The sequence below is a fragment of the Haemaphysalis longicornis genome, unplaced genomic scaffold, assembly GCF_048455015.1.
Source record: "Haemaphysalis longicornis isolate Haplotype H1 unplaced genomic scaffold, Haemaphysalis longicornis Haplotype H1 scaffold_6, whole genome shotgun sequence".
In the NCBI taxonomy this organism is placed as follows: Eukaryota; Metazoa; Arthropoda; class Arachnida; order Ixodida; family Ixodidae; genus Haemaphysalis; species Haemaphysalis longicornis.
Genome location: NW_027526407.1, coordinates 123,852,123 through 123,878,772, shown reverse-complemented (window position 1 = coordinate 123,878,772; position 26,650 = coordinate 123,852,123).

Sequence of the window (26,650 nt, the reverse complement as noted above, 5' to 3'; positions counted from 1 at the left end):
CGTAATCCTCAAGGTCAAAGAAAACATGAAGACTCAGTTGTTATGCGGAAACGTTTTGCACTTTGTTGCAGTTAAGTGTTAGGCACCCCTGAATACCAACAGAACGAAAACTCGCAGACAAAATGCCACATTGCTCCAGCAATCACACACAAGAAACAGTAATGAATACTGAAATAAATACTAAAATTTCGAAGGTAGCGTTTGTGGAAAAAGGGAGCAATTGGTTTGAGGAAAAACTTCGAGGCCGCACAGAACTGTTCTCACAAAGTCAAGCCGATGTAAGTAGGCCAGTTATTTTCTATCGAGCCATTTTCCAGCAGACGCGTTCACGCCGTGTCCAAAATAGGGGCCTTTTAACCGTGTACGGCCGCAATCCAATGGCTCTCCAACAGCCAGTCTCGGTCGGCCAGTCGACCGGCTTACGTTCATACAGCCAGACTCCAGATGTTAGGCTCCGCCCATTCGACAACCATTCGTGTGCGGCCGAAGTACGGCCACCGGAGGTCAGCAACAATGACTGGTACAGCTGCCTGAGTTCGGCCATCTTACGGACGTTGGAGTACAGCCACAGAACTGTAACTGTGCGGATGCCGGTATACTAACACTACAGCGCAACCAGATGCCTCAGCAGCACGAAGCCCACTGCTCTGTAGCCACTGCACAAACTCCACGGTGACCCCTGCCGACCCCGTCACCTGTCCAGCCATCGCCACAGCCAGTCTCAGTCGACATCAAAAATCATTTATAAAACACCGCTGACATTGTCAGCCCCATATTGGCTGGCCTGCTGTTCTGTCGTAAGCGAAAAATATTCATTTCTCTCCCCGCTCGAATAGTGTATTTTTCAAGTCCTGATATCTTCTGTGCTGCCCAGCTCTAACAAACAGGATGGAGGGCAGAGAGAGCTACGTTGCTGGGTTGAATTTCAGAAAGGCGAAAGGGCCGCTTTTAAAAAAATTACGCCCATCTTCCCGCGAGGGATCCTTGGTGTGATGCGACGCATCGGGGGGTTCAATTGGTGTTTGCGTTTGGTTGATTCTCTAAATCGGGTGAAACGTGTGGTGAACGCGTATGATGCATTTCCATCACATGCGACCGTCGCTTCTATTACGTCTTCATCAGAAGAATTAAGTCAAGCACGCAGTCGTCAAAAAAAGTGACACGAAGTCGAACGAGAGCGAGCGCTGACTGAACCGCCGCAGTGCGGTACCCGCTTTAGATTCACAGCGCCTGAAGGAGAGGAGACAGCGAAAGGAGATTCGCGCACGCGCGCACTTGCGCGACGGGAGCGGAGCGAAGCGAGCGAAGTGCGCGCACGCAGCTGTTATTTATGATAATGATACCGAGTGATAGTGTTGCGGAAAACTGTCGGAGAGAAGAGCGAACGAGAGTCGCGCATGCGCAGGTAGAGTGCGTACGCCGCAGACGCCGACGCAGGACGGACATGCCTCTAAGCAAGAGATGCTTTGCATCTAAAAATCAATTTACGACAACTTCCTGTATATGTTCATGCTGTGACAAAATAACCTTTTTTACAACAATTTCCTGACCGGTTTAGTTGTTCATAAAAGTGGCGGGCATGCCCATACAAAGCGCTTGGATACTACACAGAACCCTCACAAACGTTCCATATCATTTTTTACACAAAATGGTGTCCAGTTTTTTGGCTTCTTTCAAAGAAACATATTCATACTCGATGAACTTTGCCAATGAGCTTTAGCTTTTACGGGGCTGGTCTAAGAGAGTTCGAACAAGTGCATTCATTTTCAATTTATAATATATGGTATTTTTTTTATTTACACTCCCATCGCTTTATAGTCAAAAAGAACCTAATCTTCCTGTTATGACCTACTTCGTTATAAAATTATTGACGTGTTGCGAATGACGCCCTCCTTCTAGTGCCCACAGTACCATAGAAATGTGTGTTCACACAAAGAAAGGCGTAAGTGGAGCGTTTAATGTTTTAAACCAAAAACATAGCAATGGTAGTATGCATACAGGTAACCTTGCATGCTGGAAGGTATAAAACATAATAACTGTTTATGTGGTCGAGATTGAGTAGGGCTCTAAAACCTACCCTTGAACACTTGCGGCTGGGCATCTATGTATAGACACCTTACTCCAGATTTGGAGCGTAGCATGACATTTCTCATGCGCCCTCGAAAACAGCGCCAGCCTTGCTTTATTCTGACCGTCGCTAATCAACATTATTGCTCTTTTATGAGTGTCAATGGCTCCGGTTGACTTCTTTTTGGTTAAGGCAATTGACACTTAGGTAAAACAATTTTGTACCCTGCTAATCTCATTTTCTAAACGTAGTCCTACAAATGGTCAATTTTCAAAGGGCGTCAACATTATAAATACTATTTTACTAGGTACCTGATCCAGCTTTTTAGCCACACCAGCAGGAGAAGGCATAAAAATCGACATCTAATTGGAGGAGAAAGAATATTAAAAGTAAAATCAAAAAGTGAGTTAAGAATCTTCATTTGAAACAATTGATACAAGCATAGGTCAAAGGTCATTATACTCTCGTGTTAATATCATAAATAATGAGAAGTGTAAGGCGAACCCTTCAAGAAATCTTAATATCTTCTTTTGGGCAATGGTTCCTTCTTTGGGGTATTTAAGATGGCGCTTGAATATACTTTTCCTTATTGATTCCACCATCGATTCTAGTCGATAATTGTAAAAACTGTTAACCTCGGGTTTCTTCTGAGATCTTTTTACGTATTACCAATTAAGCATAATTTTGCTTTGTCTCTCACTAAGTTCACGATCCCAATTAACAGAAGCAATGTATTTCTTTATACAACAATGAAGTTTTATACAAGTACGAGTGCTCACGAATCATCCCAAAAATGAAATTTAGATCTATCACAAAGCGTGTTTTTGGTTAACACAGTAAACCTTCAATGTCTCCTCTAAAAGAAGGAGCCTATGTGAATAGACATACCAAGCCCATCGGCTGCTACTATCGTATTCGTTTGCATGAAAGAGTGCAGAAATGTTTCTTTAAGTAACAGAAGTATAAAACAAAAACGAAAGGAATTCAGCCGCCACCTTGTGTATTATAAATGGTGTACAGGAAACACCAATAATTCTGCGACTGCCCTCTGCGTGTGGACTTCAGTAGTGGGCGGGGTTAAAACAAGAAAAACACTGCCTGTGTGAACGCATTTGGGGCCGCTTGTTACTACACTAGAAATCATTTCGTTCGGCAGTTTGAGCGGATACAAATTTGTAATCCTCAAATTTGTAATCCTCAAACACAAAACACAATTTTTCATGCGCGACGTTTGCACTTCCTCGCAAAAAAGTACTCGGCATTCCTTGAACACAAACAGAACAAAATGCGCCGACAAAACGCTAAAATTTAATTGTCAAATAATCACATACAAAACCCAGTAATGAATGCTGAAAAAAATACAAAAAATTTGGAAGGTAACGTTTGTGAAAACATGTCACCATCTATTTAAGGAAAAATACTGAGTCAGCAGAGAAACGTTCTGCCGAATTCAAGCCGATGTACTTTGGCCAGTGATATTCTAACCATCCATTTTCCAGCAGACGTGACGTGTTCGCGCCGTGTCCAAACGTGGGCGTTTTGTGAATGTACGGCCGCACTCCCATGGCTATTAAACGAACAGTCTCTCTCAGCCAGTTGACCACCCTACGTTCATACAGTGAGAATCTAGCTGTAATGCTTCGGCCGCTTTTAACCAATATATTTTAAGACAATCTCCCTGAACAAGTCCATGGTTTTAATAAATCTACTATTTTTACAAAAGTTTTCTGGCCGGTTTAGTTGTATATAAGAGAGAGGCGCATTCTCATAAGAAGCAATTAGGAAGTAGACACGAACGTTGCATATAATTTTCTTCACACAGAAAGTGTGTTCACTCTTTTGTCATGTTTCATATGAATATATTTTACACTCGATCAATTTTTCTGATGAGCTTTTACAGGGCTGATATAGGAGAGTTCAAACAAGTGCGTTCATTTTCAATTTTTTTATGTTATTTTGATTAGTTAAATGAATTGTTAAAAACTATACCCCGGTTGCGAATGACGCCCGGCAATTGGCGCCCACGCTACTGTCCAAATTTGTATTCATTTGAGAAAAGCGTAAGAATAGCGTTTCATTTTCGTAATCAAAAACATAGCAACGGTAGTATGCATACAGCAAACATTGCATACAGCAATGAATAAAACCTAAAAAAAATTTATTGGCGGAAATTAAATTCGTAAGGTTCTGAACCAGTCCCTTGCGGACGTGCGGCTGGGCCTCTATATATTCAAACCTCCCTAAAGCTAACAATGGTTGATTTTATTAACTCAAACAATCATTTCACACAACGTTAGCAGAATATTTGCACACCTGGAGTGTAATAGGCAGATAGTTTGGACGTATTATTAGAAAATCCAGTTCCCTTAAATTTAAAGTATGTTTTCAAAACTAGCTTCCCCCGCACAAACCCGGCACTCGGGCACAAATCATGACTTTCTCGTACACAAAATAAAAAAAAACTGCAATTTGACGTGCGCGAGTGGTGCTGAATTCTAATACACAACACAAATAGAATACGAAGAACACAATCTCCACCATTTTCAACTCATTTTAAGGCACGCCCAATCTCAGCATGATGCTTTGTAACAATATTAGGTTCATACATATATAAAGTAGAGTGTTATAAAACTACAATCGACAAACAGATTAGATGGTAAGAAGAAATTCCTCGTATATATTCTTTCCGAGACATGGTCCAAAAACCATTGCAAAAGGAGACAGACAGACCAAAATTGCGTTGAAAAATTTCACATTATTGTTTTCCTTCAGAAAGCTTGCTAAAATATTTATTGGAATTTCTAGAACCTTTCCGATACGGTATTTGTGGTTTCTGCTTAGGGTGTTGTTCGTTTGTTTGTCGTAAAGCAACTTTATTTAGAGGAAAAGCCAAGTCAATGTTTGACATACCTACGTATGTTCTGTATATTTGCTGAGTAATGGACGTCTTTTGAAAATGTTAAAGTTTTGTAAGGTTTTTTACCCGTTTCGATGCTGTTTATAGAAGCTAAAAGAGCATATTGAAAACAAATTTTTGTCAAGCAGCCGCAGCTTCAAATTACAAATATTTAAAAAAACCTCAATCGTCGTTGTCCAGTAAACTTCGTTAATTTAGGTATTAAATTTTCGCACATGTTTTATTTTAAATTTGCCCTTGGAATGCTTTATTGGGGTTTGATTCCTGCGTGTTTGATGGCTCAGTTATATTATTTACAAAGTGTCCTTTCTTCAACACACTAAATTCATGTAAATAAAAACAAATAAATTTGTGCTGTGACTGCATTACAAATGTTGGCTCAGTCCTAAAGTGCTCTTCAACATCACCTGGTGGGGACAAAATTTAGTAGACTGGGTGATAAATGGGGATTTATTCTTCAACATCACCTGGTAGGGGCAAAATCTATTAGACTGGGTGACAAATGGGGATTTATTTGTTTCATTGCTGAAGTATTACATTGAACATCTTCATGTGTGTAATGTGCAGCTGGATTTAGATTTGCAAGCAGAGTTAAATTTATTACCAAAATAATATTTTCGGTTACTCTCTTTACCAGCTTTTTAACCAACATGACTCATCTTTATCACCTTAAGGACAAAATTGTCACTCAAAAAGCGACTTAGAACATATTTTCCGAATATGACAGCTTCACTTTTTTGCAAAACAAGCTCACGCAGATTTAGAGATGCTTTTTGTAACTTGATTACGTTAAAAGATCTCTTAGTCGGGAATGTAGGCTCCCAGTGAAGTGATCGGTGCTCAGTGTACTTGGGCCACTCACCGCGGCGTATTACCTCCTCTTATAAGCAAACTGTTAATTTGAAGGTCGTGCACCTTAACTTCACATCATAAAGACTAACAACACATGCTTGCTTCTATTTTTTCAACTGGTGTTTTTGAGCAGCAAGTACACATGTTTCCCATTGTATTTCGTAGTCTTTTTAAAAGGTACAGAAAAATAAATCGTTTTTAAGCAGTTTCAGCTTTAGTTGTGTCCTAATCACTGGTTGTTACCAGGTGGCAATAAAGTGCCTTAAACTCCAAACAATACAACAGCTTTGATAATAAAAGGTCGCGACACATCTTCTCACTAAACATTTTATTATCTGACATGGAGAATAAATAGCTCTGCTGGCTATGCATGTATTGCTGGCAATTTGCCTTGACTTTTTTTTATCAGTAATTTTTTGGGTACTGTAACCTTACTCGCTGCTGCAATTTTGCATTAGAAGCAATGTATTTCTTTCTTAAACAATGATATTTTATAGAAGGAGGAGTGCTCATGAATCATCTTAAAAATGGAATTGACATGTGCCAAAAAGCATTTTTTTGGTTCACAGTAAACCTTTTATTTCTGCTGTTAAAGGGGGAGCCGATCTTAAACTGACATATAAGACCATCGACAGCTACTATGAATTTGTTTGGATGAACGAGTGCAGAAACGTTTATTTGAGTACAGAAGTATAAAACAACAACGAGAGGAATTCAACCGCCACCTGGTGTAGTACACATGGTCTACTGGAAACCTTACTGGTTCTGTGACTACCCTTTGCGTGTGGACATCAGTAGTGCGCGGGGTTGAAAGAAGAAAACAAATGCCTGTGCGAACGCATTTGGCACCGCTTGTTATCACTCTGGAAAACGTTTCTTTGGGCAGTTTGGGCCGATAGAGATTTACGATCCTAGGTTTGACAAAACGCAAACACTCAGTTGGTATGCGCAAATGTTTTGTACTTCCTGGGATTAATGTTTTAGGCATCTTTTAAACACAAACTCAATAAAAATGCGCGACAAAAGGCCCAAATGTTCCACCAATCACATACGAAAATCAATAATGGATGCTGAAATGAATACAAAAAGTTTGAAGGTAGCGTTTGTGGAAAAATATAAGCAATTTATTTGAGGACAAATATACAGAGGCAGCACAGAACTGTTCTGTCTTGATGCCAGACGCACGGAAGTTGGGTGAGGCCAGAGCGATAGCGAACTCCTCTGCCAGATTCGTGTGTGTTGTACGTATGCTTGCGGCTGTCTTGAGGGCTCCCGTGGCAGCTGATATGACGGTTACCGCGTAAGCATCTGGTCTGCCGGGGTATGTATGATGCGGCGTTGACGTAGTAAGCGCTTGTGTCTAGTGCTAAACTTTCAACAAAATGTTTTTTGCAGAACCAGCGCTTTTAAACACGTCTGGATAGCATGAAGAGAGGTTGAAAGAAAGGGAAACATCAAAACAATTGGAGAAACCAGAAAAACAATGACGTGCCGCCTAGGACAAGAAATCAAATTCAGGTTTCGATAAGGCTACAGACGGCTTGCCGACGTGTTGATTACCAGACCTTGCGTTCTGTGCCGCTTCCACAATTTCTCTTGTCCCGCTCGAGCGGTGAAAATGAAAGAGAGTTGTTTGGTCGTACACAGGATGACACGGGTTTCCCGGGACACAATTGTTTACAATGGGCAGCCAGCTGGCCATCGGTCGCAACGCTCCTGACATTTTTCTTGTGCTAGGTAATGTAAGCGAACGTTTGAGCAACAGCCGTTCTGGCCGAAATAGTGTCTGCCACACGACAGTGGAATTTTGTAGACTGTGTTTTTTACACCTCTTGTTTTCCGTGCGGCTATGAACTAACACACCCAAACCTTTTCTTTTCTGAGGAGGCGGAGTTGCCAGTAATTTTTGGGGATAGAAGTCCGGTAGTGGTGTTCAACCCAAAGCATGGTATGGGAGTGTGCGTGTACACGTTGAAGTGGGGTGCCTCGATTCAAGCTCGTCCCCGCCGTACGGCAGCGCTGGCATCAAGGCATCTGGTATGAAGCAATCGAACCCGGGAAATTTAAAGTGACTTTAGCAAACCTTTATCGTGTTTACCTCGGGAGGAGCACAATTCAAGAGGAACAACATAAGAGGTGAGCGGGAAAGAAAAGGCAGGCATTTACTTGGCAAATATTGACAAAGACTATCGTCTTTTGGCGACAATTGCAACGAAAGGAGAAAATTCGGAGCCGATTTTTTTCACAGGGGCTCCTTTTGTGCTAGGATAGTGGCCTGTCAAATATATGCAAATAAATTACAAGAGAATGTACACATGTGCGGTGATCGTAAAAAGTCAAATGCAGGAAAGCAAGTTCAGGCGTGCTGTAAGACCAGTGGATGTCTTCACCATCTCCAAGCGCCCGGGCAGCATCACGTCAGTCCCAAAACCAGGACGTGATACACACGGCGTTGCAGTGCGCGCCAACTTTTAGGACGTCGGCTATTTCACGGGAGCCCCGACGTCGGCTGTTTGGTAGAAAGGGAATATGATGTTCTGCGGGCCAGCTCTGGGCTTTCTTGAACGGGCAAACAATAAAATATATTTTAAACGTGTTATACTGAATAATTACTGTTGAAACTTGCGGGCAGATCTCTCCCGAAAAAAAAGAAGCATTTTACATATTTATCTTTCAAATTTTCCGTCACTACTCTGTATGTTAGATAGAGGTTGGCAGATATTTTGTCTCAGAAAAACCAAAACACGTGCAGACCTATCTTTTATGTTCGGAACGGGATAGGTCACCTCAAACAACTCGCTAAATTAAGTCCTAGTGAATTAAATTCTCTGGCCGTTCTTAAACCAGCGTACGTTACACTGCACCTATTCAATTGGTAAAACGTTGCCTTGTAAAGATGACTATACCAACCTTTTTTACATTCAAAGACATTTATGCATCGGTGCACCAGGATGCAATGAAATTCAAATCATGCTGCGCGTATTCAAAATCATGTTCATTCTCTATAGTCTTGTAAACTACACAGTCATTCGCAAACATTTGGAACAAAATACGAGGCCAATAGTAACGTCATTTATATATAAAACAAACAAAAAGGGCCCAAGACTGGGAACTGGGGATTTCCTGCGGTCATCGGAACATATCCGGCAAAACAACCATTGAGAACGACCGACTGCTGTCTTGGAGAGAGAGACACTTAGCTATCCATGCCATTAGCGATTATTTCAGTGTATAGCCCGCAATGTACTAACAAGAATGTCACAAGGAACAACGTCAAATGCTTTTGTGCAGTCCGAGAAAATACAGTTGTGGCGGCGCCCCAGCAGCTTGTGTCGTCTGCTGCCGCAATCGGGCACGCTTCAGGAACGATGACGCTGGGGCTGAGCCGCGAGTGGTGAGTGCTGACCACGCGTTTGCGCTGTGCGCTGGGCACGAGCGTGGAATAAAGCGGGGACCCCAGTTTGGGTCCACGGCGCTGTAGCATGCAGACGTGTGTCTTCGCATCTCTCTGTCGCCATCGCGACATTCGTGACCTGGACGTTGCAGCGGAGCCACGTACTCAGAATGGACCCCCCCCGCGACGCCAGCGGTCCTTCTGTGTCCTCCGCTGCCGCTTCACCTGGCATCTCCGCTGTCGCTTGCCGTTTGCCCCCCTTCAGCGCTAAGCACCCCGACGTGTGGTTCCTTCAAGCCGAGGCAAGCTTCCGAGTGAGTCACATCACGTCGCAAGAGACTCGCTTCAACCATCTACAACAGTCACTGCCTATTGAGATCGCGGTTGAGGTTCGTGACATCCTTGCCAACCCCCCTACCACGAACCCTTACGACACGTTGAAGGCTGCCATCTTGAGCCGCACGAGCCCTTCGGAACGGCAGCGTTTCCTGGGGCTGTTTCTGCAGATGAGTTGGGTGACCGTCGGCCTTCGCAGGTCCTTCACGAACGGCAAACCCTGGTCGGCGACGCACCTTCTGCCACGGACTCCCGTTTGTTGAAGGAACTTTTCCTGCGACGGCTCCCCTCTTCTGTGCAGATGATCCTCGCGACTGCTTCTGACCTTCCCTTATCCGCGTTGGCCGCGCATGCTGACAAGATAATGGAAGTCGCCACGTTGCATCCGCCTTTGTCCACGGTGGCACTCACTCAATCTTCCGACCATACCACCGTGGCGGCGCCTGCTACTCCTTTGCCTTCACCGCTATCCGACGACCTCGCCGCTCTCCGAGAGCGCATGCTAAACTTGGAGGAGCTTGTCGCCTCGGCTGGTTACAGCTCGCCGCCGCCTCGCAACCCTCGAGCTCGCCGGTTTTGCCCTTCTCGCCGTACCCCGTCTCCGCAAGTATTTCGCCAGGAAGGCACAACGCGCCAGCCACCTCAACACCCTGATTCATTGTGCTGGTACCATCGCTGCTTCGGTGCAGCGGCGCAACGTTGCACCCGTCCTTGCGGCTGGCCGGGAAACGGGACGAGGGATCGTTAGCGGCGGCGACCGGTTCCCAAGCCAGCGACAGTCGCCTCTTCTACATCACAGATGCAACCAGTGGTCAACGTTTTCTAGTTGACACTGGTGCTGAAGTGAGTGTGCTCCCCGCTAATTCCTGTGACCGCACTCAAGCACCACTGTGCCATCTCCAAGCTATTAATAAGTCCAGCATTCCCGTGTACTGGAAAAAATTCCTCATGGTAAACATCGGCCTACGCCGTGCGTTCCGCTGTATTTTCCTCGTGGCCAACGTGAGTCACGCCATTCTAGGAGCCGATTTCCTTTCGCACTTCGGCCTCCTGGTTGACATGGCCCGAAAAATAATCCTGGACGCCACAACCGGCCTTTCTGTCATCTGCAAATCGTCTCCAGTCCATCCGTTCGCATTTACGCTTCTTTGTGACCTACTTTCTCCGTACCGGGAATTGCTGAACGAGTTTCCTTCCCTGACTGCCCCTCCAGACTGGACAAAGCCAGTGAAGCATGACGTCGTTCATCAGATCATCACCACCGGTCCACCTATGCACGCCGTGGCGAGTCGCCTGGCTCCAGAGAAACATAAAATCGCGGAACAGGATTTTCACCACATGGTTGAGATTGGCATTGCTCGCCCGTCATCGAGAAACTGGTCCTGGTCGTTACACATGGTCCCGAAGAAATCAGGAGACTGGCGACCCTGTGGTGATTACCGCTCCTTGAACGTTGCCGCTGTACCCGACAGGTATCCCCTACCTAATATACAGGACTTCACCAATAACCTGAGTGAATGTACCATCGTTTCAAAGCTTGACCTCCAAAAAGCCTACCACCAAATCCCCGTAGCCCAGGATGACGTCAAGAAAACTGCCATCATTACACCGTTTGGCATCTTCGAATTCACTCGGATGCCTTTCGGGTTACGCAACGCAGCTCAGACTTTTCAGCGCTTCATAGACGTCGCCCTCCGTGGTCTACCTTTTGTTTTCGCCTACATAGATGACGTTCTTGTCGCCAGTTCATCGCTATCTGAGCACCTGCACCATCTGCGGATAGTTTTCGAACGCCTAGCAGAGCATGGCCTCATTCTTAATAGCGAAACGTGTGCGTTCGGGTTGCCGTCGTTGGAGCTTCTCGGTCATTTCGTTGACTGCAATGGAATTCGCCCTCTGCCAGACAAAGTGAAGTTCATAATCGACTTTCCCCGACCTGAGTCTTTGCGCCAACTGCGCCGTTTCCTAGGGCTGGTAAATTATTACCGACGGTTCATCCCGGAATGTGCGGCCATTGTTCAACCTCTCGAAACTTTCCTTCAAACTTCCAAGTCTCCCGAGTGCAGTCTTGAATGGTCTGAAGCTGCTGATCGCGCATTCCCTACCACCAAGGAGCGCCTGGCCTCTTCTACCCTCCTCGTGCACCCGCGCCACAACGCTCCCACAAGCCTGATGGTAGATGCTTCCCACTGTGCGATTGGAGGTGTACTTCAGCAGCACATCCGCGGCAGCTGGCACCCGCTCGGTTTCTTTTCGAAGAAGCTTTCTCCCACTGAGCAACGGTACAGCACTTTCGGACGGGAACTCCTGGCGGCATACCTCACTGTGAAGCATTTCCGCTTTTTCCTCGAAGGCCGCAGCTTCGTGATCTTCACCGATCACAAGCCTCTTACGAACGCCTTCAAGTCATCGAAGACTACATATTCTCCCCGAGAGACGCGACATTTGGCTTATCTTGCAAAGTTTACGACGGACATTCGGCATGTCAAGGGAGTTAACAGCATTCCAGCCGACGCCCTTAGCCGTATTTCCGACATAAAGCGCTCCGGTTTCAGTTCTCAGGCGTTGGCCCAAGCCCAAAGCGATGACGAGGAACTCCGAACTCTACGTTCTTCAAACAGCTGCTCTCTGCAACTCGAGGACATTCTATGCCCTTATTCGGGAATCAGCATCGTTTGCGACATTGACTCGGTCTCAGGCCGCAGATGGCCGTATCTTCCTGCGTCTCTCAGGCGCATTGCCTTCAACTCTATTCACCGTCTCTCTCATCCTGGACTTCGTGCCTCACGGCGTTTGATTGCCGAGAGATACGTCTGGCCGGGCATGAATACTGATGTACGCGCCTGGGCCCGTTCCTGCCTCGCCTGCCAACAATGTAAGGTCTCTCGGCATACCACATCGCCTCTGGCTACTTTCCCACTACCGGACTCAAGGTTCTCCACCATTCAAGTGGACCTTGTTGGCCCACTACCACCATCTAAGGGCTGCGGCTACATATTGACAGTGATCGACCGTTTTACCCGCTGGCCGGAGGCTTTTCCAATCGACGATATTACGGCTGAGACTGTTGCTTCCACGCTCATGTCGACGTGGATCGCCCGTTTTGGCGTGCCATCGGAGATTATCACAGACCGTGGCCGCCAATTTGAGTCCACACTCTTTCGCCGCTTGACATCCCTACTCGGTGTTACTCACCTAAAAACAACGGCCTATCATCCTCAAGCCAACGGCATGGTCGAGAGGTTTCATCGTCAGCTCAAGGCCTCGCTGATGGCTCAAGAATAACCTGATGAGTGCGCAGTTCACCTTCCTTTTGTGCTGCTAGGATTACGCACTGTCATCAAAGATGATCTTGGTTGTGCCGCATCCCAAATGGTCTACGGCACGTCTTTGCGATTACCGGCAGACTTCCTGGTCCCCCCACAGCCTCAAGATAACCCTTCCTCTCCTGGCCCATCCTACGTAAAGGATTTAACCCGGTTTTTCAGCTATATCCGTCCCCAACCGCCACGGCCGTGATCCACAAAACCCACTTTTATTCACCCAAGTCTTTATGTCAGCCAATGCGTTTTCATCCGTGTCGACAGTGCCCGCCGGCCACTTCAACCGCCTTACACCGGCCCTCATCTCGTCATTTCACGCGGCGAAAAGACGTTTACAGTTCGCGTTAACGGCCGCGACACTGTAGTTTCCATCGATCGCCTCAAGCCCGCTTTCACCGAGGCCGAACCACCTGCCTTCGACACCACCATCCACCACTCCACCCTGAACACCACCAGTTTCCCCTCCGTTCGCAGCCCCACCCGTGAATATCACAGCGCAAAGACTGTCCGTTTTGCCGACACTCCGTCTGAAGAGGGGGGGGGCTATGTGGCGGTGCCCCAGCAGCTTGCGTCGTCTGCTGCCGCAAACGGGCACGCTCCAGGAACGATGACGCTGGGGCTGAGCCACGAGTGGCGAGTGCTGACCACGCGCTAGCGCTGCGCGCTGGGCACGAGCGTGGAATAAAGCGGGGACCCCAGTTTGGGTCCACGGCGCTGTAGCGTGCAGACGTGTGTCTTCGCATCTCTCTGTCGCCGTCGCGACACAGTCAACTACTTTACGGTTATTGTTTCTAGCACCAAATAATGCGGGAACGCCACAAGCTGTGTTGACCAAGAAAAACCTCATAAAATCAGTGTTTTCTAGGATTCTGGACCCTATTTTGAACCAAATATGGCATATCCCATGTGTAGCTAATCTCACCTTCAAACATTGTAACCAAATAAACGTCCATGGGTCGTCTTTGACAAGGCTGTGTTATTGCAAATTCAAAATAACGCTTGTTTGTAAAAAGGCAGGCATAAAATCAGATCAGATAAAGAAACAGTGAGGGGTACCAAATTTAGCCTAGAAGTGCACGAGCTTAACTTCGGAGATGTTTAGTATGAACAAAATTAGTCCAAATTGGTTGTCGCGGTATTATTGTCAGAAGAATTGAAGAAAACGTGCGCTTTCGCGCACCCTGGCCTTCCTTAGGTGGGGAGTTTTTGACATGGCTGTAGTTGAAGTGCTGCATGGTGGCCACTTGCTCGACGCCCTTTTAGGCAAACTATTTTCAGTGAACCTCTATCTGGGGCGAACAACTATGCCGGGTCGATGCCTCTAATGCTCTCCATTTCTAGAATGGGTGAATAGCTTCAAGCTGATGCGTCGACCAAGCCGGCGGGTGAGGCAAGGTAGTGCTATGACCGGCGAGGCTTAGCCCACCCGTTGGTGTGGCGCAGTGCGCTTGTGGCAATAAATTGTACTTCGATTGCCTAACAGGTTGACAGGTAATGTCCAGTGTGTCCTTGAACCTTGCCAGATGGCCTAGTACCAATCATTACTGCTTTGCAAACGAAGCGAAGACAAAAACGGTCGTGCGCCGCTGGTCTCCTTCCAACAACACTTAGGCATGGTTTCCCTGTGATCAGACTCATGCCATTGTTCGGCTGTGCATCGCTTACCGAAAATTTCGCCTACCTATCTTCCCCTGAACACCAGTTGCCAAATATTCTGCGGCCGTTTGCTAGCCGTAATTCGGCTAAAGACCACAAGCCAAACAAAAACAAGTACATTCTTAGACGCTCTCCTTTATAACACCCTTTGCCCGAAGAAAACGAACATCTGCCGCGGACCCGCCGTTCACCGTAAAAAGAGCGAACGCACAGCAAGCCGCACTCCTGCCGGTCTCCTTCTGAACACTAACCACTTACAAGAATACGAATAAGGTACGCCAGGTTGCTTGCCATGCTTTGGCTGAAGACTGCTGACCGAAGGAAAAACGAATGCCCTGACGCCGTACATCGGCCGTTGTTTTTTAAACATTTGCAACCGAAAGTAAGCCTAATGTCTGGCAGCCGGGTACCTACCATTGTGCGTCTGAATACGAGCGGCCGGAGACATACCTAAGGGCTAATTGGCGACTGTTGGCTTTTCAACGAATGATCAGCGGCTGCCAGAACCTGGATCTTGGCTGGACATGCCAGAAAATGGCCCCAGACGGGCCGGTCATGGGGCACACTTTCTGTTCTGTCTGGGTGGATACAGGCTGGACATGCCATAAATGGGTCAAAGACGCATTTTTCGTGCTGCCTGTGTAATAAATCTGGCCCTGCAATGGCCCGGGCTAGAACGCGTGTGAACACTACTACAGCTAGGTTACTGACAGCCGAAATGTAAACACAACGAATTTCTTGTGACCTGCGTGATGTGGTAGCAACTTTTACTTTACTAGCATGAGTATTTATGTTATGATAAATAAATATACTAGTCACGTGGGGAGGACACTATGATACAATTAGGTATCAGTTATTGTGGACAATAAGAGCGTGACATTTTAGTGTTTTAGGTGAGAGAAGGGTACAGAAAAAGTTTTTAGCTATGAAATAAGAAACGTAATACTATGGAGGGAAAGTTGCCCTACATAATACATTTGAAGGTAAGAAATGGGAAGGTTTCAAATATGGGGGCAGCAACACACCTTCTCACTAAGCGACGTATGTTTGGTAAATGATGAATGCATTCCACTAAACCGGGTGATCCTCATAATATGACATCAGTTTCGGCAAAGTGTCGGTAGTGCTGTGGCTATCACAACGTTGAAGAAAATGTCAGCATCCCTTGTAATGACTTTTTTAGTAAATAAAATCCCAGTGCAATTTCAGTTTCTTTGTTGCCCTTGTGTGAAAATTTTATCCTTGCATTGGACTTTTTCAGGGGTCCAGGACCTACCGTTAGGGTGGACACCCGAATTATAAAAATATGAAATAGAACATTGTTTTGCAGTTTTATTTATTTATTAGTTAGACCAAGGTGAGACTGTTGTTGCAACTATCGAAATATATTTAAATAAATACGTCTTTTGACGTCTAAGCTTACCGAACTGGGTGAAACGCCGTTTCCTTACGTCCATGGCACCCGATATGGCTGTTACCTTGTTAGTCTGAACACAGCATTAGGGGTACCCACATAGATTTATGTTTGCAGTCTCAGGACAAGGGAAAACTGTTACTTATAGAGGATGGATTATTTTATGGGCAGTACAGAATGCGCCTGTCAATGCACTCGTTCGTGCGCTGCCCGGACACTGTGGTTTGTTTTGTTTTAAACGATGTAGCTTTTTTATTCTTCGAAAGTTTGCCCTGCGGCGTAACGGTGCACGATTCACAGGTACACGAACAAGTGTGCTTCTTGTATATAGTCCAGAACGTGCCGATGAAATGGTCATGAACCCAGCGCTGCAGGTCTGGAGGGCGGCCAGGGTGGACGCCGGTTGCACGAAGGTGCGGCAATCGGATCTGATGCAGTCCGGGGCAGGTCCAAATGATGTACCTAAAGTCTCCTTATTATCTGCCTTTCTATGGGTGTGTAAAAAAGTTTACGTTTCATATTTTTGTCGAACAACAATAAATTACCTGAAGCCAGTAAATACACCTTTTCAGCCCTAGCAGAAAAGACTGAGAGCAATTTTATTTTTTTTAGGAGAGGTATTGGGGTAGTACCGTTTATAGCCCAAAGTCAAAGGCTACAAAATATTCGAACCGAGTATCAGCCTTCTTAAAGAAAAAAATACCGTGTGTTTGAAGCTTCTGTACGTATATTGAAGAAGACATTTTGGAATGCACAGACGTTTTAACGAAAAACTGTGCACAACTTTATTCAAACTTCCAATGCTAGTATACTAGGCTAAGAAAGTCGCCATGGCCTGATATTCAAGCTCTCACTTTGCGATGACCAAAGAAAGAAAGTGACCACCAGATAACATCAACAGGTGCTGCTAATCCTAATAAACTTCGCCAGGAGCAGTGTCCCTTCTTTGCAGTATATTTGTGAAATGCTGCCAAACCATGGTATTGCAAACTATTTACCATCTCCCCTGTATGAAAAAAATTGAGAATTCAGGGAACGACACCTTTCCTTCATCACTAGATCATTAACGGGCAAAGACAGTTATGCCGAATTCAGGGAGAAACCCTTTTTATCCTTCTGTTTGCGAATATTTTTAGTTGTTTGTTTATGGCCACCGATTCTACATGAAATGATATGCTGTTTCATTCTCAGGATGCGAGAACATGTGTTCAAGACAGTCCGGGTGAGTAATATAACTGCCACTGCCAGACGAAGCATTCGGATGGCTCTTCACAGTGAATGTATTGGTAAGATCGCAGAAGAAAGGCGACACAACTGCAAATGATACTGATTCCGGAGAAGCTGCAGCTTGTTTGTCTGGGCGAATCGCGCAGCTATTTAGAGCATGGGACGTACAAATTGAAGTCAAGGAATGCAAAGCTATTATTGTCAAAAATAGGTTTGGAATAATTCGTGTGGAAATGCATATGATTAGTGTGGAGAAGAAGAACCAAAGACGATGTAGCAAAAAGCTGTATTTAACAAATATAAAAACTCTTTATTCAAAAACCCGTAAGCGGGCATCATGGCCACTAGTGATATTAGCTCTTCTTTATGGTGCTACATCGAGAACGCCTAATGCTTCTTCCATCTACTTGAGTCAGCTTAAAAACAAAAAAAAATAGGGGATGGAGCTTTAAAATAGTAAAGGCAATTTGAAGTTTCGAGTAACATGTAGGGTGTTTTTGTAAACAGTTCGCTCACCAATATAAAGATTTATTTCGTGGAAAGCGCATTGTCAAAATCATATAGACATGGAGTGCCCACTTCAAATGCTGTGATGTTAGGTCCAGAACTCAAATGATTGTTTCAAACTTTTATAAATTGAATACCTGTGCAATGCTAAGTTTCCCTCAGGTTTTTATGGTCAGAGATTATTGAGCGTTAACTGTGATTTCTATTGGTACTAAATACAATGGAAACTAAGATGCCACAAAAGGGTTTTAATAAAACCTACTTCAAGGACAATTATGTCTTTGGATTTTTCTATATTTAATTTTAATCAATTTAAGGTCTCACACAAGTGCTGAAGGGTATTGAATAAACATCCAAGCCTTCAAATACAAATGCTTTAGGCAAATAAATCGATTTATTTTCTCATATAATTGACGCTCTTAGAGGGCACAAACAGAAGTTTGACTGCAAAAGATATCGTGAAAATAAATTTCAACTTCAAATGGGCAAAAAAAGTAATGCCTGATTTTGTTGCTTTAGACAAAGATTTCTCCTTTTCTATTCAGCTCGCTGTAGAAAGCAGGGACTTGTGTCTATCTAACATAGCTATTGCTTCAAATATCCTTCTTTTATATGCACATCTAACGGGTTGTGTTCATTAGGTGGTTTTGGTATCTAGGATATGCTAGCTGTTCGTGTCCCCGAACTAATTTAAAACTCATTGCTTTGTATTTATGAAAAAGCAATACTGACTGGCTTTTTCATTAATCCCGTGATACTTGCTCACATATACGAATTACGCTTCAGGTGGGCTTCTCGTTTGTCCTCCCCTTAGCTGGGCTACTTCCTTTCCACATCCGTAAGCCCGGGTTACCCCTCATCGCCTTATGAAATGCTCGACAAACATAAGGAGTAAAATTCGAGGTGTTCCACAAATCTCAAACATTATCTGCCGTGTTCATTTACTAACTAGTACAGAACATTTTGTGATGCAGCTGACTTCTCAAATGCTTTTTATTCCTATTTTTTATTCTAATTTTGACTGGTCAATAATGCGGTTGCTTCTCGCTCAGATACCTAAACACATATTCTTGAGTGTAGCGTACACTTTCTTGAGCCTAGTAACACTCGCGATAGTTGTTAACACGCGCGCCATAGTTGGTTAAGTAATTCGGCGCAACCTATCGCCCTTTTGTGCGATATTTCTTGAACATTTACAGAAGAGTTCTATTTGATTCCATATCTATTGATTTAAAAAATACATTTTGTTTTATTGTCATCGTATGCATAATTTCAACAAGATTATCAACAACCTAATAATATTATATTGGTCTTCACGCTTTTTTCAACCCAACCGCCATTCAACATTTTTATTACGGAGATTCTTCTATTCCTGAAATATCTTGTAGTGTCCAAAGTGGCTTTGCGCTTTGAAGTTGCTATTTTCGCTTTACTTAACCAATTAACAATTATTCTACACTAAAACATCCGCTTGCATGCCGATAATTGTTTTGCATGTAGTAAAAAGGTGCACAATGATGAAGTTTCACGCAATGATTTGTTTAGACTTTTTTTCTACATGCTGGTTTTCTTGGCAAATGGCAATTACAACAAGAAGACTGTGTTTTTATATTTCCGCTAGACATAGTCGATTGTCTTTGCAGACTGTTTTAATATTAAAATACGGTATGCCTTTAATTGTAACATCTCCTGGAGAAACAATTTTGATTACAAAAAAATGGCTTAAAAACTGATTTCCCCCATCCTAATTTATCTGGGTCTCCAGCTGACGCAAAACGTGCTCTAGCAAAGCGGCTTTTGCATGAACGATTGAAGCTACTTTCTACAGCAAGGTCCAACTTAAGACAACCAGGATATGCGGCGCCACCAATACAACACCATAACACACGTGCCCTATTAAAAATTGACAACACATTTATTTCTATCCATAACAAGAAACATGCACCCCGTTTACAACAAGACATGGCAATAAGCCAACAAGATGCAGTAACGCAGCCGTATAGCGGAATCAACCAGCACAAGCCATCTGCCCCGCACGGGGCACCTTGATTATTTATGGTGACGGTGTGGGTGACACCGCGGACACCGAGCCCCCAACATAAACTGTAACGTACCATGGTGATGTGTTTAAAGGTGAAGGGTAGAAACCTCAAACGGTGGCCGTCGGAGCCCATGTCAAGCTCCGGCGGATGGGCTCCCTGTCTGTTTACCAGGCAGGGAGCTCCGGGACCTATCAGGATATCAGGGTAAGGTTTGAGAAGAAAGTACTCCCGTCCCCTGTTTTTTTTTCAATGCTGTATGGAAAATTCAAAACCCACCTCCAAACGTGATCGGTCCCTAAAAAGGGGCCGCACCGAAGTATCTTTCCCTCCACTTCCAAGCATGAGCTTCCCAAAGCCAGACAAATACTCTCGTTTCCTTGTTATCGAATTTCTTGACACAGCCCGCCCTCTTGCTTCACAAGCAGTATTTTGGATTACAAAATACCTTGATGGAATAATTGGGACAACCTATAGAGCAAAAAAACAACGCAAAGATGAAGTTCTTGTTGAAGTAAAAAACTAGCAGCAGGCAACCAGACTTCTTGGTCAGACGAAAATGGTCGATCTGGACATCAGGGTCACACCCCACCGCAGCCTGAATAGGTCGCAGGGTGTTATCTCTGAGGCAGATCTTCTTAACAAGACAGATGCCGACATTCTTGAAGGTCTTAAAGATCAGGGTGTCACAGCCGTGCGCCGCATCACGATGCGTAGAAATGATAAGGTAATCCCTACGAAACATATTATCCTGCCCTTCAACTGCTCCTCACTTCCTGACCATATCACCGCAGGGATCATCCGCTGCTCCATTTGTCCTTACATTCCGAACCCGTGCCGCTGCTTTAAGTGCCAGCGGTTCGGGCACGGAACCAACTCCTGCCGTGGTCGTCTGAACTGCGCAAAGTGCGCTCAGCATGATCATCCATCTGATAATTGTCCATCATCAACCCTCACCTGTGCCAACTGCCAGGGACCCCACACCGCCTACTCTCGAAAGTGCTAGAAGTTTAAGCAGGAGAAGGCAATCATTAATGTGGAGGTCACTGAGAACATCACCTTCCCAGAGGCGCGAAAGAAGTTCGCCTCTTTCCCCCTGGGGAGGTACACCGACGCGGCTCGCCGGGGGGGCGGAGCGGCGTCTGGTGTCCACAGGGACGCAGTTCAGCGAGTCTGACCTGGTCCCTCTAGCTACCCCCCACCTCCCTGGGGTGCCTCAGGCAGCCCAATCTGTCGCCACACCGCTTGCTGAGGCCGCAGCGGTTGTGGTGACAACCTCTTCTGTAGGGACCGGTGCCGCTCCCGCCACTGCCTCGCCGTCCTCCAGTGCGTTGGAGGGTGCCGACGGGATGAAAATCGGGAACCCCGCATCCGCTCCCACCACCACCACACCTCCCATGCCACCTTTGGTGTCCCGGACGCCCTCGGCTGTAGCGGCTCAAACGAAGGGCTCCCGAAATGGGGCAAGGTCCGAGGAGCCTGGTTCGCCAGGCACCCTTCTGGAGATAGATGTCGCACAGTTCCTGCCTGCAACGCAGCGCAAGGAGTGGCCTCCGATGCCCAAGGCCACAGAAAGGCCTAGAAATCCTAGAATAACAGCCCCGAAAGACGACACAAGAACAAAAACACACACATACACACTCTAGTTATTCTTAAATTTAAATAATGGGAACTGAAAACATCACCCAATGGAACTGCAGAGGCTTCCTTAAAAATCTTGACGATGTGTATGAGATGCTGTATCCCAATCAGCCAAGTATCATGTGTCTCCAGGAAACCCTCCTCAATTCTAAACAAAGAAATTTCCTAAATAGGTACATGGTATTCATAAAGGACAGGGGTGGCTGCACACACTCTTCAGGAGGTGTGGCAATTGTCGCCCAGAAATACTTAGCCTGCCACCCTGTCACTCTGAGCACTGTCCTTGAGGCTGTAGCAATCCGTACCATAATATTTATTGGGTTTATAACGGTATGCTCAATTTACATCTCTCATGATTTTGCACTTCTGAGCTCTGATTTCGAGGCACTGGTTGACCAGCTGCCCGAACCATACATACTAACAGGCGAGCTTAATACGCACAACTCTCTTTGGGGCTCCTCTAGAATGGATGCCCGAGGTGGCCTGATAGAAAAATTCCTTGCTTCTTCAGGAGCATGCCTTTTCAACAAAAAACAGCCGACATACCATAACATAGGACACAATACATACTCGCATCTTGACTTGGCTATTGCTTCTGCAATTCTCTTTCCATGTCTTGAGTGGGGCGTGGACACGGACCCATATGGTAGTAACCACTTCCCCACTTCCCTAACGTACATAGGTAAAGGCTCATGCAGTCCATCTTCCCAGATCAGGTTTAATGAATCAAAAGCAAACTGGAGTACATTCACAGAAACATCTAAACTACACCATACAACCATAAAACACCTACACGGGGAGGAAGCATCCCAACTCGTCACGGCACACATACTCGACACCGCCGAAAAGTCGACGCTCCAGGCCTCCAGTGCTTCCCGCAACCCAAGGAGGCCCTGGTGGAACGACGACTGTAGGCGGGCGCGAGAGGCCCAGAACAAGGCGTGGGGTGTCCTTCGCCGGTACGCCACGCCAGATAATCTCATTTCCTTTAAACGGGCAAAGGCTCTTAGCAAGCGTGTGCGTCGTGAGGCAAAACGGGAGAGTTGGCGCGCCTTCCTCACTTCCATCAACTCATACACCGACACTCACAAAGTCTGGACACGAATACGCAAGCTAAAAGGACAACAGACACACAGCCTGCCCCTGGTTAGCACAACAGGGGACACACTCGAAGACCAGGCCAACACGCTTGCACAACACTTCGAACACGTGTCCAGCTCAGCACACTACACCAACACTTTCATTAAAGACAAAGCATCATATGAGAAGAACTCCTTGCGAGACAGTAATAAGTCGAACTCATCCTATAACAACCCTTTTCACTCCATGAGCTCAAGGTTGCACTCGGTAGTTGTGAACCTTCAGCTCCAGGTGCAGACAGGATTTCATACACAATGATACAACACATACATGATGACACCCTTGAAACACTTCTTCACCTCTACAATAAAATATTTCTTTCGGGCCACTTTCCACGCTTTTGGAGGGAGGCCATAGTAGTGGCTTTCCTAAAGGAAGGGCAGGACCCTTCCTCTCCCGCCAGTTATCGCCCCATTGCCCTGACAAGCTGCCTGTGTAAGCTCTTAGAGAAGATGAGAAACAGGAGACTCGTGTACTTCTTAGAGTACAATGGTCTTGTCGAGAGCTGCCAGGCAGGCTTCAGGGCAGGGCGATCTACCACCGATCAACTCGTTGCATTAGAGTCTTATATCAAAGATGCTCGAAGTTCCGGCCAAATCGAGTTTGATGAGAACTTGTTGCTGTTATCGAACTGAGATCAGTGAGCGGCACCCGAAGACATCGACATTTCACCGGTGAGCGCGTTTTTGGCGCAATTAGGAAACTTTTTTCGAGAGTGCGGGCTAGGCCTATCGCAAGCGTGGTAGGCCAGCTGCTAGTACGAAAATGGAACAACAGCTCGTGCCTGGCGCCGATGGCGATGCGGCCGTCATAGAAGCCCATGAATCGGACGAGGAAGAAGATCTGCATCAAGACGATGACATCATGCATCAAGACGATGGGAGTTTAGGTAGAGAGCCAGAATTTGCCCCAAAAGGGGAAGACAGGGTCGGTGAAGAGTTGGAGTGAGGTGATATCAAGAGCGCAACGACGCCGGCACCAAAGACAGCTACGTCTAACCGATAACCAAACCAAGCAAGCACCATCGCTTTCGCCACCGGGGCGGCAGTCCAGACCTACACTTCGCCAAGCCAGGCATTGGATCAAGCCTCTACCAAGGGACCATTGCAAGCTAGTTCTGAGACCCCGCGATGGGCTCAACTTGCAGCACATCTTACCCTCACAGCTGATCCTCGCTCTCCTTCATGCCACCAACACAACCTGGCGTGAAGCAAACATACACCTGGAGATCGACCAAGCCCATAATACTGCAACGATAAGCATGCCGTCTGTTCAGATTGGCGAGAAATTATTTGGTGTAACTGACATCGAAATCAAGGATGAAAAGCATTCTGTGGAGATATACGGGCTTGCGCCCGATGACTCAGTGAAGGGTGCCATTCAAGGAGTTCCGGAAGAATTCACAATTCAAGAAATCATTGAAAACATCGAGCAGGACGGCTTCGAGTTGTACGCAGCAAGACGGAAGGGGGAAAAGTCAACTACTGTGATCCTGACGTTCGCAGGGTTAGAGGTTCCCCGCTGCGTCTACCTCTACGGAACGGCACACCGGTGCACACTCCATAAGAAAACAGTACCAGTGTGCAGTGTGTGCTACGAGGTGGGCCACCGTAACACGGCTTGCCCACGTCCAGGAACACGCGCCTGCCACGAGTGTGGTACGCGCGACCCAGATCCTGACCACACCTGCGTGGCAAAGTGCTCCCTGTGCGAAGGCGCTCACGTTACGGGCGCCAAAGGATGTTCGAGGCGCTTCGTCACTCCGTACGTTATTCGCCGGAGAGAGCAGCAGCAGCGACGACAGGCGCAAGGTCAACATCAGATGAAGTCGCAACAAAGCCTGCAACAGAAAGCGTCGGTGGAGCAGCAGCGGCTGTCGAGGCGGGACCGGTCTTCGAACCAAAGTCGAAGGGACCGATCGGCGACCCCAAGACGAAAGGGGAGGAGTACCTCCAACACCGGTGCAACACGTGTCACTAACGGCAGCAGACAGCAGTCGAGGTCCAGCTCAAGGTCCAGGAACCAGACACCAGCGACGAGCAACCTAAAACAGGTGGGCTGGTCAGACAGATCCTCCATCATAGATGACAACCAACTTCCCCCATTATTGCAAGAGCCTCAGAATCAATGTAAGGAGTGCGAACAATTGAAGTCATTGGTAGCCAAACAAAATGAGCAGATTGCTAAACTAACTGCACAAATAGAAAATCTATGTGAAATGTATCGATCGATATTAAATAATAGCGAGACTGAGAGCTGTAGCCAACGGACGGACACAAACGCAAGAAGAAAGGTACCCAAGCGGGACATCCGCCAGAGCAGCCGGAACACCAAAAGTCACCAATGTCAGCCACAAAGGACGAACCAGAGTGGGTGCATCCCATGCAAGAAATGAACAGCACCATTGGGCAGCTCGCAAACAAGGTATGACAACTGGTGACGCAAATGACCTCAAAGATATCTAGGATAGACAGGCTTAAAGCCAACGTTAATCAGCTTCTACTGACGCAAAAGACAAGGAAGGGGGTACCGTATACCAAGACGGGATCTGAGGGTGGTCACACAAACAGTAGCCTCACCCCAAATCAAGATGGGGCGTCCTACTAAAAAGCGAACTGAGACCACGAATATTCTCCAGTGGAATTGCCGTGGCTTTAGAGGCAAGGCAGGTTAGCTACAACAATATGTGGACTCACTCGACGGCAAGCCAGACATCTTGGTCATGCAGGAAACAAACAAAAAACCCAAACTCCCGGGCTTCGTAACGTAAGTCGATCTGACGGAAAGAGGTACAGCAGTGCTGGTGCGGAACACAATAGCGGCCACACAACACCTAACAGAAAGAGGGTGCGAGCACACCTTGATTGTAATCCACAGCCGCGGCATAGGAAGTGTACACAACGTTTTTATACTCAATATGTACTGCAGACCTTCCAAGAAGGACCTTGAGCTAGCGGGGACAATTCAGGATGCCATGAACAAAGCCGGCTATAGACCTTTGCTCGTACTTGGCGATTTCAATGCAGCGCATACTACGTGGGGGTACAAATTCTGCTCGAAAAGAGGTAGGCAACTAGCTAGCCTCATGGATCAGCACAATTTTCCTTGCTCAATGAATTAGGCACTCCAAAACGAATGGGTACTAGCTCTGCCAGAGATACCACGCTTGACCTGTCGCTCTTGGCAGGTATCCTGGACGCTTCGTGGCAAAACACAGGAGTGAACCTGGGTTCCAACCACGACGTCCTGAAGATCACAGTAAGGGGCCCCGCCTTTAGGGCGAAGTTCGGAATAGCACGAATAACGAACTGGGACAACCTTAGGACGGAACAGAAGGAGGGGGTAGAAGAGACAACGACAGAGAGCAAGCCCTACGAGCACTGGGAAGAGGAACAAATCACCTTGGTAGAAAAACACACCGAGAGAATTGCAACCACAAACCAAACCCCACGTGTCGACGCAAAACTGGCACATCTCTGGCAAGCTCGGCGCAGTCTGACCAAACGCTGGAAACGGCAGCGGCACAATAGAAAGCTCCGCAAGAAAATCCAAGAAGTCAACAAACAGGCTGCGGAATACGCTGCGGAGTTATCCAGGGAGAGTTGGCTCAGCCTGTGCGACTAACTTCAGGGAACTCTATCGGCTCGCAAGACGTGGCAGCTCCTTAGACACCTTATAGATCCAGTGACAAGCAAGGGTCAGACAAACAGAAATATGACGAGAACGTTGAACAATTATAATGGCGATGTAAAGAGGCTCTTTGGGGATCTTAGAGACAAATACCTCAAGACGGACAGGAGCGTACAGCGGCCAGTATCTTATCTGGGAGCACCAAACGAGACGCTGGACAAACCGTTCACCGACTTTGAGCTTAAGGTGTCAATTGCCGAGAGCCGTCAGAATAGTGCCCCGGGTCCAGATACCATCACGTATGGGCTGCTTAAAAAATTGAGCGACAGAGCAAGGAAGGATCTCTTGCGGCACATGAACGAGGCCTGGGTGAGCGGCAACCTACCGAGGCGATGGAAGGAGGCAGAGAGGTTCATACCGAAGCCCGGAAAGTCCCGCACATTGACAATCTAAGGCCCATTTCCCTCACGTCTTGTGTGGGTAAAGTGATGGAGCGGATGGTGCTA